Here is a 21,466-nt window from a genome sequence, read left to right on the forward strand (position 1 = left end):
CTCGCAAATACAAACGAAGACCTCTCGCCCCGATTCCGACCCTCGTCTGGAAGGAGTGGTCGCCTTCCTGGGAGGTCGGCGATAACGCGAAAAATTGTATTTCAGTAGCCTCTATGCGGGGTCTCTCCACTGTGTATATACGGCAGGATGCTCTACCTGACGGCGCTTTTGACCCAATATAGGAGGCATGCAGCATAGGCATACCTGCGTCGTATGCATTCCGTATAAAAGGGCTGTGGTCATCTACTGTTGCCGTAGGCGGCTATGCGTCCGAGACAGTCATTCTCTGAAAGTTGGGCTCCGATGGAGAGGAGCAGGAATACAGAAAGGAGAGCGGGGTCCGCGATATTAAGGCGACGGGAGGTGCGTGGTCGCTGGATTAACAGTGGCGGTGCTGGCATATGTCCAAATACACAGCAACCAAACACAGGTGTGTTTGGTAAGTATGATGTGTTGTGACGAAAAGACGCACGCACGCACGCACGCACGCACGCACGCACGCACGCACGCACGCACGCACGCACGCACGCACGCACGCACGCACATGTATATATATTACATCGGATTGGAAAGACCGAATATGATTTTTAAAAAGAAGGCAGGCTGTAAGATCGCGCGGCACATGTGTTACCGTGTGCAGAGTTTCCGTGTCAACTTTAGCCCCGCCGCCACGGATCATGCACGACCCACCGGGCGCAGCGATGACGCCTAAGTGTCCTTAGACAAACTCACGCGGCTCAGATGGGGCGCAGAAACACTCTCACACCCCATACTTGATACCGTCATTGGTTCCACGAGATCAGCGACGACCACGAAAGAACGTCGCGGTAGAAACGGTACATGTACGCGCAACTCCGGGCAGCGCATGGAGAAGTAAACCATGGAGCGTGCGTATGCCTCCGATTGCCGACATATACTACAGCTGTGTGTGTGTGCATGTAGACGAGCGTCTACGTGCCTTACAAGAACAATGGGCGCATTTCAGCATACACGCACAAGGGCAAACGACGCTGTTCCGTTCTCGCGCGGCATTCGTCGCGCATAGGGGGGACTGGACAACCGACCCCAATACGTAGACCAGATTTCCGAGTGGACCTCGGTGCAGAAGGGGAAATTCGCAAGCGACACCGTCCCTTGCGAACGGTTACACGAGGACGCACACGGTCATGAGCCGACCTGGCCGATCTTTTGAAGCCAACAAAATGTATAGAGCTGCCGAGGTCGAAGCTAGCGCGGTAAGACGTACTTTCCGCATAAATTTAACATGCACAACAAGAGTCGCAGATGGCAACACTGGCTTAGCGGAAATTACCGTTCAACACAACAGCATAGATAAAAACCTTGCATACGAGTATGTTCCTTGCAACCACGGGACATGCAGATTCACGCAGGAGCAAGCAGTCACGATGAGTATACGTCCTGCAAAAAACAGCAAAGTAACCATACGATGACGAACAAATGTATGTTCCATCTGATAACGGTCGCACCCCAGCAGCAGTGGACATCTAACTTCATTCCATACAATTAAGCCGTCAAATGAATCGACATCGTTATATCTGTCAATCACGTGCGGGTGTGGCTAAGCGCCAGCTCATTACAAACCTCTCCCCTTTTCGACCACAACCTACCTACCCACGCTTTCTGTACGCGTACAGCCGGGAGGCGTATTAAATCGTCCCGGCCCGGAGCGACAGACCCCGAGGTTAAACACACGCGCCGAAGGGGCGATTCAGAAGCAAACGCCTGGCAGCGAAGGGCCAAGGACATGCCGAGCTGTATACACCTCTGTTCTCGCTCTGTCACCGACATCAATGCTGCACCTGGACGCGCTGATCGCGACTAATTAACGCCTCGCCGCCAGCGAGTCGGCCGCAAGGGTGTGAGTGCACGAGTATGCAGGCTGCCCTTGGCACGTTGTAATAATCTACGACCAGACGCGCACCGCCGGGCGTTAAGCGGCCACGAAGCTGAAGGCAGCAGAGGGGAGACACAGCGAGAGAGGGGGGCCTTGCGCCAGAACTAATCACCGCGCTACGAGCCACGGTGGAATGTGGGTCACTCAAACTCCTAACAAGCACTCGTGGCGAAACAAAAATAAACGCGTACCAACACCACAAGAGGGCGTAACCGCTACTTCCCACAACGCACTTAAACAACTATGGCCAGAAATTAACGGCAAGTACGCTTTCCCTCCAATTTTCGTCGCTTTACTTCCATATATTTTTCCTTTTCCTTGTACCCCTCCCCCCCTCCCCCCTCGCCTTTCTTTTTTAAAGGGGGCCGGGGGGGGGGGGGGGGAGTTCTTGAGACCTCCGCTCTTGCATTACTAATTTATTCTCGTAATGATGCATCGAGTTTACCCTGAAAGTAAACGTACGAAATGCAGCACCGATTATAGCTAGCGCCGCCGGATCATTTTCTATGCGTCGCGTAAATTCACAAGCGCTAATTTCAGGCGGGGTGCAGCCTGACGTCCAGCGCAGTCCAACCAGTTATTAGAATCTGCCCCTAAAATTACGACCCGCTGCGTATGCCTCTACAGTACTCTTTCTCTCGCATTTTTCCCCCTTTTATTTATTGTTTTTTTTTTTTTTTTCTTGTAGAGGAGAATTTAAAACTTAAGAAAGAAGGGCTTTCAAGGAAACCCCGTGAAATACGTGTAGTCGGCAGCAGACGCGTTGTAAAGTGAAGAATTCCGACTATAGACAAACGTGAAATTAGGAAACGCGGGGGGTGCTCGGAGTTGAGCAGGTAAATAGAGGGACCGTTGCCGACTGGACAAAATGATCACGTGGAATGTCTCTCAGCGTAATTGCAAGTCACGCGCGCAGAGAAACGCGAATGCCTGAGAGTATCGAGGACAGAAAACAAAAAAGTGCAAGTAATCCAACTTAACGTGGGATCTTATGTTCGTTATAACAAACACAGACACTTCGAAAGGGTAAAGGAACAATGGACGACAGGTTTCCAACGAAACATACCGATAAGGCAAGAAGAGCCCGTACAAATTAACGTCAGTACGTGAGGGGTGCTGCATCAAATTCGAAGTTAGGACCCTCAAAGGCAACCTGGAATCCGGGCAAAGGTCTGACATGACGTCATCATTAAAGCTTGGCACTTTCCGCGTGGGCATGCATTAGTGAATTACCCTTCTACAATACGAAAGAGACTGCTCTTACCGTGAGTCTCGCCGCACAAAGGCGCTGCCTGAAACGTTACGCTCAATCGTAAACTAAAGCAAAAGGCGTTTCTAATACCCTGTTTCTAATAAGGCCAGCACTGGAAGCAATGCAGCGTCATCGCAAGACACCACCTCTTACTGATCCCGGATACGCTATCAGACACTATAGTTTAACCTTAGACTGACAGTTTCGGGGCACTCCGCAAGTAATAGAAAGTCGAGTAGCTGCGGCACTTCAGAAGGACTCCCTCTGATATTACACATCAGCGCAATCAACACAAGAAAAAAAAAAAAAAAAAAAAACACAGCGCATGTATTTTTGTACTGCTGTTTGCTGCGATGATACACAATCGAAATGCTGCGCCCGCTTTCCACAACTGCCACTCTGTTCAGAAGGATGGTTTGCTGGGCGAGGATAAGCGGGTTATAACGGCGATAATCACGGCTCGTTATCCGTAATATAGAGCCCGCGCGCTTAGAATCATAACAAAATTACATTATGGGGTTTTACGTGCCAAAACCACGATCTGATTATGAGGCACGCCGTAGTGGGGGTCTCCGGAAATTAGCACCACCTGGGGTTCTTTAACGTGCACCTAAATCTAAGTACACTAATGTTTTCGCGTTTCGCCCCCATCGAAATGCGGCCGCCGTGGCCGGGGTTCGATCCCGCGACCTAGTGTTCAGCAGCCACCATAGCCACTGAGCAACCACGGCGGGTTAGAATCGTAACAAAGCTTGCAGTCGCTTCTTAACACGGATCTTCGTAGAGGTGCCCGGAGCGCTCGAAACGACAAGCGAAATATGGCCTAAGACTCCGCCTTTGTCCGCGCGGAATGCAACGAAGTCTCCGAACAGCGCGGTCCCCGTCACTCCACCCACAGCCACGGATACAATAAAACGCGCAGAGGCACCGAGTTCTTGGAACCTCGCGGGGCGCCCGGACGACCGTTCGCGGCGGAGCGCACTCGCTCAGCCAGGAGCGGAATGTAGTACACGTCTCACTTCGAGAGCTCAGAAACGCCGATGCCGCCCCCGCGAGCTGCTCGCTTTGCCATTAGCTGACGCAGCTCGCAGTGGGGCGGCCTGCAATCTTCTGTACTTTTCTCACCCCGTGAGTCGCATCTGCCCTTTGTGGGACAGCCCCACGAAAGAGCGCGGCAATTCACTCCCAGGTCCTCCCCGGTAACATTCGCCGAACGAACAGTGACCCTGCGAATTCTTCAGGCTGCACAAAGCCAACGAAGCCCCGTTGTTTCACTAAAAATGTGAGCGTTCTAAAAAAAAAAAAAAAAAAAATTGCGCATTCACAACTACCGCCCTTTAAGTGCAAAACCGAAGCTTCAAAGGAGACTCTGTGAAAATTAACGCGCACTGTCAACGAGGTTCTCCTAATCTGGAATTAGAAACTTTATAAGGTGACGGCTTGGTATCTAGCTGGCCAAATCTTAATATCACACTGAAGACAGAACAAACGTTATCGCTCATCCGGGACATTTGCGCAGATAACGCTGAGCAATAAACACATTGCGATGCACTTGGAAGCGCTGAAAATAGTCACGAAACGCACCGGGAAATTCCCTAGGAGGTGAACCACAAATTCCAACCCGTACGGAAGAATAAAGCCCCTTATACTGGTTTGCCTTATACGCACTCCATTCGGGAGTAACGTGAGCGCGTATTTGCCGCAGCAGTAAAATACATAAGCCGATGCAGAACGCCTATACTCTAAAAATGGACTGCAGTGTTTATGCAATAAGAGTGCCGTTTACGGCACGACCATAAGTGTATGAAAGGGAGAGAACAACGGAAAATATAACGCTAAACCAAACTAGCCGTGACTTTCACAAAAACAGTGTTAGCAGAAAGGGATGCAAAAAAGAAGCAGGAATCGAAAGAGCTCTAAAACTGTCGCGCGCACCGCACTTCCGCCTCGACAAAGAACCGGCACGCGTCACGTACGAGCCGCTCAAAAAAACATACAATAAGCAGAAAGCGAGACTATTACAACAAGAGCGACGCCAACAAACAAGTGAACTAAAACAGCCAGTATATACCGTGAGAGGAAAAGAAAACAACAAGCTGCAGCCTAGACGTAGACCATATGTCTTGGCACGGCGTCAAAGCAGCAGCGGCAGCGCTCATAGACCTGACTCCCCCCCCTACCTCAGGCCTGCTGCTCCTCCCACTGCTTGATATATACACCACTCGCGCGCGGCGCCCGCCACGCCAGCGGTGCAGCGTATAAGCAATCGCCGCGACAGGAGTCCCGGTGGGATGGGGGGAGGCACTGCAAACGACGTTTCCTTCCCGGATCCCGGAAGCGTTCTCGGAAGGAACGGCGCGCCGCTTTTCAAGGCACCGCCGTCCATTTTGGCCAGAACGGACGGCGCGGACCGCCCAGGCACAAAGGGAGGCCATTCGCTTTGAACTGCGCTCGAAGCGGAGTCAAAAGTTAGCAGGGAAGGCGAGACGGCCATCACCGCGAGGTCCGTTCGGAACACGGCGCTGGGATCCCCCGTTATACTACAGCCTCATCAGTGAGTCGAGAAAGCGATGGAGATAAACGCTTTCGGAATCGGGATGTACGACAGACGTGCGATAAGTCTCGCGACTCTGCTGTGGAGTCACAGCGGCGTCTCCTCATTCGAAGTATAGCTGGGTATTATCAAACCAGGTCCTCTGCAGTACAGCGTAAATAGTACTAATGCTGCGCACGCCTTTGTGTGATCCCTTAGAGCCCATCCCGTTCTTTCGTCCATCTTCTTTTTTGCAGTGGCCAATGCGATCTCGAAGGCCACGTACAGCTCAATAAGTGCGTGGCCCCCCGAATTTTTCATTGACAACTAATAATAATAATAATGACGTTCATTCAACGGACCAAGAACACTTCAATTTATTGTTTGCTGGAGGAGACGGATATAGAGAAGTTATTTCGATATCGAAAACGATACGATACAGACGGATATCGAAAACAATACGGCGAAAAAGTTGTAGACTACTAACACCGTCGCCTACGCATGCAATAAGCGCAAACAAAGGTATCCCGAAGGACTCTGAAAAGAAACAAGTCAGATTTCTCGGCGTTCGTGACGCTCGAGGAGAGGACAGCGCGCTCACCCGCTGGTTCGGCGGGTGTGCGTTTGCGAGGTGCAAACACGAACAATCAACTGAAAGAAAGAGACTCGGAGATAAAGACAAAGCGGGGGGGGGGGGGGGGGGGGCTTGCAGGGTTGACAACCTCGACAAAAAAGAGCACGACCTCGGCCCATCGTCCGTCAACGTCTCCCACGACGCCCACCGAAATCGCGGTGGGCAAAACAGCAAGAAATCGCGCTGTTCGCGATCGCACGCATCAGTGGACTCCGAAAGGAGCTGTTCGCTCACCCCTCGAGTACTTCGAACGACCCTCAGGCACAACGCCCATCCGCGAGACAAGCCTTAGCGCCTGCAGCATCGCGTCAGCGTAGCGCCTCGTGTGTGAGCGTGCAAAACAAGGCGTTCCTGTAGAAAAGCGCGTCGTGAAAGCCCCCACTGTATTTAAGAGTTTCAACGCGCTTGCCATCTTCGTGACGCCAAAACACCGCGATGACTCAGTGGCACCGATGCAGAGGAACATCCAAAAGCTGTTCATCACCCGGACAGAAACCGCAACGAACCTAGCAAAGCCCCTCTTTAAGAGCGCAAATGTACCTGCCGGCATTGATTTTCTGCTAAACTTGCATCGTTTCTGTGTCCATCTATCCTTTCTCGATCTAGTGCAATAAATTACGGAAGTAATACAGAGAACATGAACGGTATACACACGTGGCAGTAGCAGGCCCCTACTAAAGCTACCGCTATTCCAGTTAGCCTTGATCAACCGCAAGAGCCGGCGAGGTACTGGTGTCGGGAGCTTACCAACAGCTCGAAAAGTGAAATGCCGCGCACACATATGCAGCGCAATGACCGCCGCTCAGGCCGACCAAACAACTGTGTGCGACATGTACAGACATGTCGAAGCAAACACCCGACGTATCTCCAGCTTCTGCAGCAGGAGGGCAGCGGGGTGCGGCACAGGAGGTGGGGGATTGGGGGGGGGGGGGGACCACCTTTCGTGGGAAGAGAAAAAAAAAAAAAAACACACAGCCGAAAAGAGCAATGACGACGGGAAAGTGCAGGGGCGTCGCCACAGATGGGCCGCGGTGATAAGCGCAAACAGGAGCGCGACCACGACCAAAGCGAGACGAAGGGCGTGAGGGGGGCGGGCTGGCTGGGCCTCGCGAAGTCGCACTGTGCATCGCCGAGGCCAGGTCGCTTTCCAATTGGATTTCGCTTTCATTAACAACCGTCGGTTCTGGGAAACGGCGAAAACACTGTCGCACTGCGCGAAGCCGACAGCCAGAGACAGGTCCGTGGCCAAAACAGAGCGTGGTAAATTACGTCCCAATAAATTTGAACTGCGAGGACTACAACACTGCTTGATTTCCGGTTCTACCGACAAGAAGGCAAAAGCGGACAGGACCCCGTGTCGGAATGTTGCTCGGATGTCACTGGACACGCTCTTTCTTTTTCTTTTCTACTTCGGATACCACGTTTATCTGCTAAGTAAGCTGACGCAATCTATACAGTCAAAACATTCGTTCTCCCTAAGATCCTGGGCGAATAATGCATAGCTGGCAGCTGCTTTCAAGAAAGAAAGCGACGATCTTTCTCGTAAAAGACGGCGACTTCTACCAAAGCGAGACAGGACAGGCCATGGTACACTGGGCCGATGGCAGCAGGGCCGTCTAGAACGCTGCCGCGCGAAGTCGTCGACACCAACGACAACATCGCGACTCGAAGCTTTGTCTCCACAGGGCGCACAGGTGGGGGGGGGGGGGGTCATACAATTGACAGCTCACGGCTGGCGAAGGTCCCTTCTTCGAGACGGTTGTCGCACTCAGCAGCGACCGCAACAGCAGAAAAAAAGAAAGAAAGGGAATGGAAGGCGGGTGGTGGGGGCTGACGGCCTCCGAGCGACGGCTCCGAACAGCGGCGCGCGGCATTCCAAGCGCCTCGCCACCGCCGTCCGGAGAGAGAGAGTCTAGGAGGGCGACCCCCGAGACGACACAACACGGACGGACGCCCACGGGAAAAAGGACTGGTTTCTCTCTGGGTGGCTGAACCTGCAGGAAACGCCGCCGGGCCACTGCGCCCCGCCGAGGAGTCGCCGTTCCGCGGCTCGAAAAAGAGGGGGGGGGGGGGGGGGGGACGCACTCAGCTGGCCGGGACGACGGGCGCCTATAGCAACAAGGAGCCCACGCCCACTGCACCGCTGGCCCCCTGGTCTCATCGCCGGACAAGGAATGCCACAGCCAACCTCCTTTTCGTATTCGCCCACCGCGAGGAGGGAGAGAGTCAGGCAGACGAGGCCTCCCCCTCCTAGCAACCAACAACACAACAGCTAGCCAGGACGCTTTCGCCTACAGCAGTAGCCTCCTTGTCTGCGCGACGACTTTCAGTTACAGCGAGTGGAGCGTGGTTCCCCTCGAAGAAAGCAGTGCGGCTACTTTACGCGCAGCTAGAGTGAGCGCAGCGAGGCTGATCGCGACGGAAGTGTCTCAGAAGAACGTGAGCGCGCTGGAAGTGTGGGGAACAGCAAATCAGTCTACGCCTCCAAGGTAATGCGAACAGTTATGTGAAAACTCGACGGGCCAACAAACAACGCTATCGAAGGGAACCAGGCCGAACGCGCACACTGCAGCTAACTAAACACCGAGTAGTAAAAAACACGACCTCACAATTTTACTTGGACCGTCATAGGAGGTAGGTTATTGGCAATATTCTATAACTGATTAGTAGTATGTCCGCAGTTGTACAACCATCAGATTTTTCGGCCGTAAATCTGCAGCTAGTCATACGCCATCACAGGCAAGGGGGACAATACAAACATCATATGTGATACAATGCTCGGAAAAAAGATAAGCCTAACAAGAAAAAAAAAAAAAAAAGGGACGACAAAGGGTGCCACGTAAATGATGTCCACCGGGCTCAGTGGAATGGCTCTCTCTGGAACGCAAGCGTCAAAAGAAAACAGACGCGGCCAACACCCATGCAGACTTACGCGCACGCATTTTGAGCAGTTCATTCGCAGCGATATTTGCACCATTTTGGAGGGCAGCTCGGCGGATGAGCTATCCCAACGTATCCCACGAATCTAGTTCGAATGCAAGAACGGGGAACAAAAAAATTACTCCATCTCCCGCTAAAGGGAACCATGTGTGGATGCGAAGCAGCGGGGAGATGGTTTCGCGGCAGCGGCCCGAGCGCTCATCGCGGCGCTGCATAGGAGAGAGAATGAGGCGCGCGCGCTCCGTCATTTTCATACCGCGGAACTACCGTGGCGCCCCCAGCGGAGTATGCAGCTGTCGCGCCACCTGTCGTGCGCGCCGCTCCGGATTCCTAGAGGAGAGAAAGGGGGGAGCGTAGAAGAGGAGAGAGGGGGTGGGGACGCGCATGCGCTGTGGGGTTGTGGGACGTTCGCGCCGGTCCGTACAGTAGAGGATTCCTAGAGGAGAGAAAAGGGGTGAGCGTAGGAGAGGAGAGAGAGGAGGAGGGGACGTGCATGCGCTGTGGGGGTGTAGGACGCCGCGGGACGCAGGACGGACAAAGCCCCCGCCAACGCTGCTTCGCATCTAAAACGCGAGCTCGTGTTAACTGCCGCTGAAAAATCTTCCTAGGTCGTATAGACACCGTCCTGTTGTGCATGAAGTTCAGGCATCGCAAAGGTGACGAGGTACGAAAAACGGAGTTTTACATGATGGACTGTGAACCAGAGTTATGGCTTCCAATGTAGAGACATTCACCACACTTGCGTTGGCTGTTGCCATACATGCCGCGGTATATATACTTAACGGACGACGCACCCACCAAACGCGCGCTGCTGTTATTTTTGCCTTCGAGTGAATTAAATCGCGATCGTACAAGCTGCAGCACCAGCCGTCCAATGCGTACTCTGCGCACATGCTTTCACTTTCTGCGTCCTCCCACGCTTTCCTCGGCCTTCACCGAATAATTTCGGTTACCTCCTTCTGAGGCCGCCACACTCGAACGCTCCTCGCATTCCAGCTCGGTTTCTGCGCGTATGGTTGGACGCACCCATGCGTAGTGAAGATGCACGCTCGGTGCTATGGGAATACGAAGAGTGATAGGCGTGGTTGCACGGCGCGAGGCAAATTCACGCCACCTTCGCACTCGCAGCTGACGGAAGGTCGCGTCGATCCCTCGTTGCAGCAAGTGCCTCGAGCGACTCACTCAACCCCCGGTACTATACACACACGAGAACGATATATCGGCAATCGATCCAGTGTTTTAGAGATCTGCAAAACAACATTCAAGCGTTTTGGTTGTGAGCATGAGCAGAGATGCAAAGGTTATATACCTCTATGGCAGGCTAACCTGCTGGCACCAACTATACTTCACAAACTTTGCCTTTGTCTCCCTCTGTCCTTGCATTTTCCCATTTGTCTCGTCTATGGCGTCGGATAAGGTTTTCGCAATGACATGTCATATGACTATATACCTTTTCGAACGATGCGACAGCAAACGAATGTTACAAATGAGTAAACACTTCGCTGCTTTTTTTCTTTACATGCCGAGGTCACAGCGCCCCGAATACTACAGTGGCCAACCGCAACCACCGCAAGCGACCTGGCGCACACCTTGAGTACGAACGATTCGCAACTGATGGAAAAAAGCAAGAACATATGTGATAGCTAGCAGTTGCAGTGAAAAGCAGCTGTTTTGCTTTTAAGCAGTGAATGCTCCACGCGATAACGTAACGACCAGTTACGTTATCCCAATACTGCGCTGCAGCTGCGTGCATAATGGTGGCCTTGACGTCAAATTCGAAACGAACGCGTGACTAATGCATGCAGGCCTGATTTTCGCAGCCGAGATGATACCGCACGGAAGATCAGATATATCTCATGCCTAAGTGAACGATAGCGTTCAGCTCATCGGTTTATTCCATGCGCCGATGGACCACAACGATATCCGTACGCTTACAACTCTTCCTGCCCTACTAACACCTGAATACAGAATTTTCACAACGTCTCCGTACCGATGACGTCGGCTTTACCTAGTCCTAGTCACCTTTTTACCTATATATTTCAGTTAATCACTAATCCGCTGCATAGTACAGGTCACATAAAGCGAAAACCTCCTTCAAAACGCAGTCAATATCGCAGCTGTAATACAGCGCGCGCGAAAGCAAGCGACAAAGTCGTAGAACACTCACCCAATTGGCCCGTTTGGAAAATCCTGCGAGGAAAGAGGAAAAAAGAAAAGCGTTAGCCACCAGGAATGGTATCAATAGACTATATATATATATATATATATATATATATATAATAAAACAAATTTGCACTGCACTCACAAGAGACAAGTCGAACACGGCGTCGCGTGGCTAAGCGGCAGCTGATTATCGCCTTTCCTTAGTAATCGCTTCCAAATAGACAGCGACAATTCTTTGGATAGTGCGCACGTGTCACACATGATAAAAAGTCGGGCACAAGGAACAAGTTTATAGGACGGACAAAGTCAGCCCGAAAATACACAAGAAAAAAAATCGGGTAGCTTACACTAGTGGTGCAAGGCTAAACACACAGCGGAGCTGTTCGGTTCCTAGCTGGTCCTGACTACACGAAGTGATGCTAAGTTATATGAAGTGTATAAGCATTTCCTAGCTGGTCTTGACTATACGAAGTGATGCTAAGTTATATGAAGTGTATAAGCATTTCCTCGTGGTCCGTGACATCGGGGAACGCCTCGCGAAGCATTTGCAGTCCGAGCAAACGTAGGGGAAGTGGGGCGAAAGCTACGCATAGTGTACAGGCGGCGCGCAGCAGACGACACGCCGGGATGACGTCACGGCGCGTGCGCAGTAGCGCGCAGCTGGTGGGAGCTCGGCCGAGCCGCCGCCAGAGGCGCCTGCTGCAGTCACGGACACCGCCAGCGTTCGGCGCTAATGCCGGGAAACGGAAAAGCGCAGATGGCGTCGGCAGCACCTCTGCGCGTTGCCTCGTTGGTGCTGCTACAATTTGTTTCTCTCTCGCTCTCATTTTCTCTTTCTCTCGAGCATAGCGCGCGACGCTCCGCGAGGTGGTTGCTAGGCAATGCAGTGGCAGGCGGCCCACATTACGACCGACTTAAACAGCTCCACTGTTAACAAAGAAATTTAGTGCCATTCCACTCTGTGAAGGTGGATGACCAGCGGAGCTGTACGCGTCGAGAGGGAAGATAGTGCCATCACCTATATTTTCCTTTCTTAGCATAATTTATTTTCAGTAAGAAAGATGAGAACAGTGAATACGGAACACTTCGAAATTGCACCCAAGCAAAAATGCAGAACAGAAGAGATAGCGAGAACGTCGACCACAACGGGCGTGAGGCCACAGAAAGCAAGGAACCAAACGACAACTCCGAGCACAAGTGGTAAATATGCAGCGCAGCGAGTCGCGCCGCCATCCAAACGGCAGTAAAAGAAGGCACGCGTGCGAGCACGAGCGCGTCGTCGACGCGGAACATTAGCCGCCGACGCTGTCAGTCAGTCAGCGGGCCCGCGCGCGACACGACGTTCCGAGGAGAGACGCAATGAGCTCTCTCCTGGGTGGCGCAAGCTCGAGGGAGGAGCTGCTCGCGAAGACGATCAGAAAAGCAGGCACCGAGGAGGGCTCCTGCAGACAACGAGCGGTAATTTGGCAGAAGAAAGACGCGAATCGGGGGCGAGCAGGAATTCCTGAAATATCTGGCGGGTCCCGTTGGGAAAGAGATGCGTTCCTCGCGCAACGTCAGGGTTGAGCGAGGAACGGCGCGGGGGCGAAAAAGAATGGGCTCCCGTCGCTTTACGACGACGACGAAGACGAACCCCGCGGAAGCAACGGGAGATGGAGCGGAGAACGGAACGGGCGCACACGCGGAGCCTGTTCACTGCTGCGCGTTATGTACAGGACGACGTCGTCGCCGTCGATTCTGGGTTCTTCAGTTCGCCCAGACGGCGCCAGTAGATATCCGGAATGACAGCTGGCTGTTCAGCGAAAGCGGGCACGAGAAAAATCAATGGACGAAACGCTGAAAAGAAAACGCGCACATGTGCGGCTCGCGCAGGGCAGGGCGCGGAGGGACACATCGCGTGTAGGTGACGACGCCTTCTCTGACAAAGCGGCGGATAAGGATACAGAGAATAAGGGATACAGGGAGACCGACTAGGCTGGGAAACATCTCCACGTACCGCAAACACTCACATTCACGTAAAAAAAATAAAAAAAAAATAACACGAGTCTCCAGTCAGCTAATGCGCAATATTCGAGGGCTGTAAACAGTTACTTCGTTTCAGCAGTCTAATCTCTCTCCCTGTCCCTTTCCTAAAGAATAAAATATGCAGAGTGCACGACAGATGCACAACCTATACACAAAGCACACCGCAACACTCAACACACTAAAATACCTCATTTACATCAGCGTCTTTGAGGAATGATTAAAAAAAAGCCTCCATTGCGCGAGATCCACAGGCAGTGACGTTAGTCTACTGGAAAATGGCGTGTCTTAACTCGAGGGATAACAGTCCTTGATGGATGTTCATTGCTGATATTAAGGCTACTCTACATAGTGTAATTAAGCTGCAAGCGCCGTCGCCTATACGTCACCTATACGGTGCCTGTTGCTGTGGCGCGGGTTCACCGTCCCCTGGCTTGGAAGGCACATGGCTCAGCACTCGCGCGCCGCGGCAGTATAAACAGCTAGAAAGAAGGAAGCAGCAGCGACCGCAAAACGGTTGATCAATCGCCGATTCGACACGTATATATAACCGATAGCTTCTGCAGCACTTCGACGTCACCGCACGAGCGCGCGCGCCGCCGCTCTCCGCGCCGAACCCATACCGCGCACGGCAGAAAGCCTGCTTTATTCGACGAGCAAGAACGGACCACCGACGGGTTGTCCTAGCCCGGGAGACGTGACGAATGCGTTGGGAGAAGGGGATGCACGCAACTCGAGAACGGACGGCGAGGACGACGTCGCGAGGAGAGCAAGACGGCCAGATAGGTGCGCGAGGAGGAAGAAACGACAGCGCGCGCTGCAATCCGGATTCTTGCAGGCATCACGTCAAGCTGCCCATGGAGACAAAACACGCAGCAGGAGGACGGCAGCGACAAGCGAGGAGCGCATCCGCTTGCCGCGGAGTACGTTTGGTCAGCACAACGGGATTCGGTGGCCGCGCGGCAGGGCGCCCACGAGAGAGCCCCGACTCCTTCACTGATTTTTCCGTGTCTTATCACAAAAAAAAAAAAAAAGAAAAGAAAGAATGCTAAGAAGAAGAAAAGCTGGTTGCGCTTTTTCGATGGATCTGCGACATGCGAAGAGGGCAACAAAATAGTTTCTGGCCTACTTTCTTTCACGGCACGGCCAGTGGCTCTCATTGCACTCTGCATGCAGGATGATGGTAGGCCACGAGAGCACGTACGCAATCGCGCAGATACAATTCACTTAGATCAAAATACCACGTAGATGCTATTCGGATCCTCTCTGCCTTTCGACGCTTCTCAACGGCCTCGACCGGCACCCAGCCCACGCTGTCACCGAGAAGGCAGCCCACCGAACGAAGACAAGGGATAATGCCTCATTAAATATATCGTTCCACAATACCGGCAGTACGTTTGTGCAAAAAGAAAAAGAAAGCATCCCTAAGTTCCGGCCTCTCGCGCCTGTGAAGCGACACGAGAGATGTGTCAGTAGCGCTGTGTCGAAAGCGCTCGTGGCATCCTCGACAGATGCCCGAGCGACGCTCGCTCGCCGTTGCGAAACAGCGGCCGCTTTTGTATATCGAGAGGTTCACAGACGCGCGTGTTCACAAAGAGCGCGAAGCACGCGGCCCTGGCCGAGTGGTGGACGTTCTTGGAATCGAGGCCGGTTGCTTGCTGCGTGGCGAGCGACGCAAATATAGGCGCGCGTTGAGCCTGAATCATCGTCCGGAGAGAACGAGGCGATGCGTGTCGCTGACGCACAGGCGGCGTGATCGCGGCTCGGCTCGCGCGAGTCGCCTGATTTGCGTGCCGCCGTCTATGTAGTCACTCGCGTGTTTGCGGACGCGCCTAAAGCACGCGTGCAAACTGGCTGTCGAGTGCGCTTCGATAGCTCATACCTTCACGTAAGGCACGTTCGTTATAATTAAATGCTCCCATTTCTCCATCAGCCGAAAGAGGAGAGGAAAGGCGGCTTTATTTTTTTTAGTGAACACGTGATTGCTGGTGTACGTAACCACCTGCGCGCAAGTCTGCGTACGAAGGGAGGAATGCAACATAAATATGTTAGTAGAAAAACGAGCGTTGGAAAACAAAGAACACGCAAGTAAACAACTGGGGAGCCAAGATGTGAGATCGACAACGCCGCGACAACAGATAATTAAGATATTAGCATCGAGATAGCAAGCAATACTGACGCTTTTCGAGGTGGCTAATACACAGAAGACACGAGAAGACAACAAAACTTTATCACTGTTCCAAGCACCAGTCCCATACCGCTTGCGAGCGCCACAGGTAGGATCACAAATCACCTCCGCCACCTGACGCTCGTTAAAACGATTCTTGTTCGATATTACGCCGTATACACTCCAGCAATACACGCCCCACCATTTGCAAACTGCGAGACACATTTTAGGGCGCCAGCACACTGTCGCTTCCGAACTTGGCTCATGCCGTGCCTCTCTCTCTCCAGTTTATATCCCCTCCGCATACGATTAAACCAACTCGTCCAAACTTCCCCGAGTTCTAAATGCCCGCTAAGTGTCGACACATCATTTATGCCTGCTCGAAGGGGCGCAGCGGGCCATTTGCCATCGACCCGTTCCCAGCAGACTCTTCCCTCGCGCGTATGCGACTGCGAAGGAAGAAGGAGGGGGGGGGGGGGGGGGGGGGCACGCATACTTGCGCGAAGAGGCAGCGGGAGAAAACGCGTGCGGCGTATGGGACGTTCCTTTTTTTCTCTCTCTCTCGCTTCCCGTGACAGAAACAGCAGCGACAGAGCAAGGCCGCACCAGAAGAAGAAGGCGCGAGATCGCCGTTCGATATCGATCGCCCAAAGTACGAAGCGGACAAGAGGGTACGGGAGGAGAGGGGGGGGGGGGGGTGCCGGTGGGTGGGTATAGATTCCAACGCCCGATATCGGCCACGCGGGCTGGCGGTGTGGCGGGAGCGCGTGTGCGACCGAGCGGCACTTCCAGTCGATCGCGCGCCGCTGCGCAGCCAGACGAGCGGCAGCTGAGCGAAGCGGTGCGAATCGCTCGTGGTCCGGCGGAAAGAAAGACCATGGCCGTTCTCTCTCTTTCACCACTCGTCGGGAGAAACCGGGGCCCAACGAGAATACCATGAAACCAGCCCCCGGCGAACACGCGCGCGGACGGCATGCAGTCGTCATCGCGCGTATCCGGTCCCGCTTGTCCTGTAGCGGAGCGTGCACTTATGTGGGGTTTTACGCAGACGTCTCGGACCGGCAACGTCGGGTGGCCGCTACCCTAGAGGGCTCTGAGTTCTCTCGGCAACAACAGCACTTTACCAACGAACACACAAATACCGGTAAACACGTCCCTTCGAGAGAGAGAGAAACGAAGGAAAGGAGAAAACCAGGGAGGTTAACCAGAACAGAAAGATCCTGGTTTGCTACCCTGCACTGGGGAACGGGGAAGTTAGAAAGATACGAAGTGGAGACATCGAAATCAAGAAAGATGGAGCCTGGAAGTGATTGTAGCGCAAAACTGCAAAAAAGCAGTAAAGCTGACCTGACAAGTCCATTTGTCGAAACGTTCGGTTAAGCGATACTTCTTGTTCTACCACCGTTAATAACGAAGTTGAGAGAGAGAGAGAGAGAGAGAGATCACAGACACGCCACCACCGGTCACTATCAAAGCACATGATGACGTTTCGCACAATGAACACCGATTCAGCCTACAGCCATTTATGCAGGTCTGTTGTCCTTATGAAAGCTGTATAGCAATGCCTTCGACGTCCATTGCTGCGATGGCTTATGAGGCCAGCACTAAAATTAATTCGTTTGCCCTGATAACGGTCTGTGATCAAAGCGATCTTCGCTGTAGGCTGTGGCGCGGACTCTGCCAACGCGAGAACACCCTACACGTTGTCGGCTACGGCTATGCATGAGTGCCCTTTGCGAAGTTTTAATGACCCAAAAGGCTACGTACGATGAGTGTGGTCGCGAGGAGACCCGTCAACACGTCCCTTTAAAGAACTTATCAAACTAATACAGCAAACCGCATAAGTGCGCCAGTGTATCAGAAAAAGCACGTTTTAAAAATTCCCAGGCTTTTCCCGAATGAACTGCTGCGGGTATAGATACGTCAGATAGTAGGCTTTCATATCGCGCCAAGAAAGGGGGGATTCCTCGAAAATCTGTTGTCGGTCCCTTTAAGCTGAACCGGCAAAACACGGCTTTTCTCGAGCGAGATTTGATGTTTAGTTGAATATTTTTATTCCCCGATGAATCGTATCATACAGTTACCGTCAAGCATACCGGTATTTCAACAATTAATGATACCAACAACCAAAACACCACGCGCGCCAGAAGTCCGCAAATCTAATTCACCGGTCGCTATCGCAAACCGCGATATAAAACCGTCATTTCGGGCACAAGTCGGAAAGGGGACCACCACAACACGATCTACCTAATGGACCGAGAAAGGCAACACGGCCAACACGGCCAAGTTGAACGCCCATTTCGCACCACTTTCCTGCTACTTCAGCATACAGGACCTCGTTCGGGCCGGGACACACACTAGAAACGGGTTGAGCAAAACGACGCCGACTCCAGCGACGGCGCAGTGACCCGAGCAGCTCTGTAAGCACAGCAGCCCGGCTCACCGACAAGGACACTCAACTGAGATCGAGGCTTAGGGCAAGGGCACCATTGCTCAGGAGATGAGCCGTGTGTACCTCCCCTCCTCCTCTGGCGTCGACGACGCCGCGACGGGTGCAGCGCCGCGAGAGAGAGACCGACCAAGCAGCTGCACAACCCTCTCCTCCGAACACATACGCGACCCTCCCGGAGGATTTGGCCGAACGAGGCTCCCGTACTCGATACGATGATGCCGCTCCGGCTGCCTCCTAGTGCGCGCGCGTAATCGGATTACCGTCGGCTGCTCATTAGTGTGCTCGACGAGAACCATAGTTTGCTCTCTCAACGCCACCCCCCCCCCCTCCCTCTCTCTAGCTATGTACGTGTATATTTGCGAACATGTGATACAATATCATTTAATCTGCGGATTATCTCCGGCGGAGTTCAGGTTTGCCAGACCACCGCGCTGACTCAGACGAGACTATAGGTGGACGGCCAGTTAGGCGAAAAAGCGGCAAAGCGAGAACACCCGCGCAAATTGGCATCCAAAGTTATAACATCGCATCTGCTGCGCAAGCAGAACGCGCCTATTCGGCGAAACATATACAAGAGAAACGGGGGGAAATAAAGACGGCGAGCGAGGAAGAAAGGCAAGTAAATTAAATGTAGTACTACCAAACGATGATACGTATAAGCAACACAGGCCTGTTTTCTTGTTTCTGAAACTCAACTATTCCCACGAAGTTCTCTGCCTGGATCTCAATCTGACATCTGTTATCTGTTTGTTGTCGCTCTCCGAATGTATTCAGTGCTTCGAGCAAGCACGCACACACAGTCTACGCTGGGATCTGCAAAGAGCGCGTCGGAAGCGTTCCCATGCACTGTATAGGGATGCGTCACTCGCACCAGTGCGACGGCTAGACTGACAAGGAAGAACAAATCTAAACGATTAAAGTCCCGGCTCACTAAACCAGACGGCGAATCACTGAAGAGAGAGAGGCGGAGAGTAAAGCGAAGCTGCTAAACTGGCAGTGGAGAACAAAAAGAAAAGTGAGGAAAATTACACCGATAGCGGTTAAACTAAGCGGAACTGTTCTACGACACAGGCACCCAAGCCACCGAATAGTCGCCATCATCGCTCACTAGCAGCCAGACAGTACAAAGAGAGAGAGAGAGAGAGAGAAAGTCTGGGAAGAGAAGAAGCGTTTATTAAAAAATCGCGGGTCCAAAAGAGACCACACGTCCGGGAGTAGACGAGGAGTCATGCCGCAGAAAATATGGCCTTCCGTTGCCACAACCATTAGGAGAGGGAGAGAGAAAAAAATACGGGGGTGGGGGCGGGGAACGGTCCCGCAGTGGGCGCCGCTTTCATCGCTCGCTGCACACAAGCGTGGACAATCCCTCGCGCAACGGCGCGACTTGGCCGGAGAACGCCATTTTGCGACACGCCCGAACGAACAGGCGCGCGTGCGGGCGAACGGGAAGCGCGATTCGGACGTGGCTGACGGAGGCGACCATGGAAACGCAAACCCACAAGCGTTATATACGCTCCTGCCCAGATCCCCATCTCCCGACTCCCACACAAGGCCATGATCTATTCGCGCGGGACCCCTATGTCCCGCTTCTTCTGCTCGGGAGAACTCGGGGCGGCCTTTTCCGCTAGACTAGCTGTTGCACTTTATATCCTCGTACGTTTACGACACGAAGCGCGCTAGAATAAATCTGCATGCCACAGCTCCCGCAACGGAACCGTTCGGCGGGTACGATAGGAAAAGTGTTCGTTTCATTTCGTTTCTTGAGCCTTGACTGCCTGATCTACGTGCGAGTTAGGGCTGCTTAGGTTCCACCCGCTTAACGAAGAAGTCACACACACCAGCAAAGACTCTGATGACGCAATGACAGTAGTCTCCGAGTTGGTAAGTGTCACCCTTCAGAATGCATTCTGGTTCTCGTTCGCACCTTTACTGAACGTAACGCCATACGGTATAGGTATCTCGATGTCAATGAAGGGGACCACATCAGAGTACACGCAGAAAAAAAAGTAAAAAAAAGTAAAAAAAAAGTAGGCGTGCGGACACGTACGCTAGTAGAGGGAAAGGGACGACACAAACGCCGTTACATTCTATGCATACTTGTGTCCCTGTCTGTACGCCTATACTTTACTCAAACATGAATCCCCACCAACTAGTTCCACTAACTGCCGTCCTAAATTACACACAGAACTCGATTACCAGGAGTGTGTGAATCATGCTTAAATACAATCGGACACCTTCCTAACAAAGTGCTTGGGAACTCCGAAATGATTCGTTATACAGGACTCTTCGTCTCAAAACAGAGGCGCTCGACTGTTAACCTGTTCGTTGTCCTCTGAAGGGTTACAAAATTTCGACGTGTTCTAAGGCCACAACTATACTTACCCAGACTATACGCTCGTACAGTGATCCCATAGCTACCAACAGACAAAAACACCACTAAACGAGGCAGTGATCAACGTTCTCTCGCCACCGCAATGCAACGTTTTGCATTCGGCCTCTTCTCCCCCACTGCGGCATATATCTCGGCAGCAGGATTAAGTATACAAATACCCGCAGTGCCAACACGGACTGCGCGCTTCTACGGACGTGACTGGCACGATCATTCCTCGTCGCACAAATACAGCAGCCGCTCGTATCGTGCTGCTAAGATGATACACAGCCAGTGCGCAAAGCACTGCGAGAAAGCTAACGGTCGAAACGAGACCACCGCCTTCGCGCGCGCGTAAGGCGAGGAAAAGCGACTCTCCCTTTAAAGCCGGGCTCAAGGCGCGCGGATGCTTCGGACCGGGCGCAAAAACAAACGGCCCGCTTTTATTATTATTTTTTTTTACAATTTCTTTTCCACGCTAGCGCGCGCCTTCTAAATGGAAACAAATCGCCGGAAGTCTAAACGCCCGCGCGTGCGCGCGCACGGACACTGGCGAGTAGCGGCAACGCCGGGCTCATAATGAGAAAAATAGCCTCTTTCGCTGCCGAAAGCTGGGCAAAACACAACGGACGCCCAGCGCGGATGGGGCGCTGCATGTGGGTGCAGTTTATTCCGAAGCGAACGATGAAGGAAGAGGGTGGGTGGGGGCTGCTGCCGTCTCGTCGAGAGGACGACGATCCCGCGGGCCCCATTTTAAACCCGCGGCCCACGACGCCTGCTCTTGCTTCGAAGCAGGGCGCGCACGCTCAACGCTTGTCTGCCTTCGTGGACGGGCCGCCGCTTAACTCGAAAGAAACAACCCTGCTTGTTTTCGTAGAATGAGGAGGGGACAGAGATCGACAACACTGTCAGAAATGTATACGTCACGCTTAGACACACGCGGCGTATATACACAACACGATGGCCCGCACGTGGGAAAGGTGGCTGACGTGACTGTTGGAGCCCATTAAGACAGCCCGA

General features: G+C 52.9%; 1 protein-coding gene across 7 annotated transcripts in view; it reads right to left on the reverse strand.

Moving 5' to 3' along the window:
* LOC119460676 (plexin-A4-like) overlaps positions 1 to 21,466 on the reverse strand; it is a 356,289-nt gene that overhangs the window by 117,859 nt on the left and 216,964 nt on the right. For 6 of the 7 annotated variants that reach the window (XM_049672066.1, XM_037721722.2, XM_049672065.1 and 3 more), the window contains one exon: positions 11,442 to 11,464. The gene's annotated coding sequence lies outside the window, so the exon portion shown is untranslated. Of the gene's footprint in view, positions 1 to 11,441; positions 11,468 to 21,466 lie in introns of all 7 variants that reach the window. The other variant, XM_049672064.1, reaches the window with a different exon arrangement.

Source organism: Dermacentor silvarum, chromosome 8 (assembly GCF_013339745.2).
Source record: "Dermacentor silvarum isolate Dsil-2018 chromosome 8, BIME_Dsil_1.4, whole genome shotgun sequence".
In the NCBI taxonomy this organism is placed as follows: domain Eukaryota; kingdom Metazoa; phylum Arthropoda; class Arachnida; order Ixodida; family Ixodidae; genus Dermacentor; species Dermacentor silvarum.